Source organism: Penaeus monodon, chromosome 23 (assembly GCF_015228065.2).
Source record: "Penaeus monodon isolate SGIC_2016 chromosome 23, NSTDA_Pmon_1, whole genome shotgun sequence".
Lineage (NCBI taxonomy): Eukaryota > Metazoa > Arthropoda > Malacostraca > Decapoda > Penaeidae > Penaeus > Penaeus monodon.
This window is the reverse complement of record NC_051408.1, coordinates 40,544,655-40,545,186: the sequence shown is the minus strand read 5'-3', so window position 1 is coordinate 40,545,186 and position 532 is coordinate 40,544,655.

The following is a 532-nucleotide window of genomic DNA, read 5'->3' as shown; positions in this document are numbered from 1 at the left end:
CTCTAAAACAAAAAATACATGCATTCAGCTTCCTAATATCAGTTTGTAAACATTCTAAATACCAAAGTCCACATCTAAAAAGAAGGGAGACGGGTCCTATTTCCTTACCAGAGATCTGTAGAACTTCATGACTGTCAGGGCTGCTCTACTCGGCTCAGGAGAGAACACAAGTGATAATTGGTGCTACTCGACTTGCTTCAGCCTTTTATACGAGGATCATTTCAGTCTACAAGGACATTTGGGCTTCTATTCTAGTCATTTAACATTTTCTCGAAGCTAATGACAGGATAGAATTAATTTACGAGGATTCTGGGATGTGACATGCCGTCAGATCGGTCTCGTATTGTGAGCAATATCCGTTTCTTTCCTTTGCTCGTGTGAAAAAAACGTAAAAAAGGACTCATTTTGTGATATATATTTAGTTATCTGCCCTTGGTGCTCTTCCTCTTGTTCGCTTCATAGCTTCCAGGCTACTCTTTAATCGAATGAAAAAATTATAGCCACATAAATGCACATATATGTGAAACAGAAA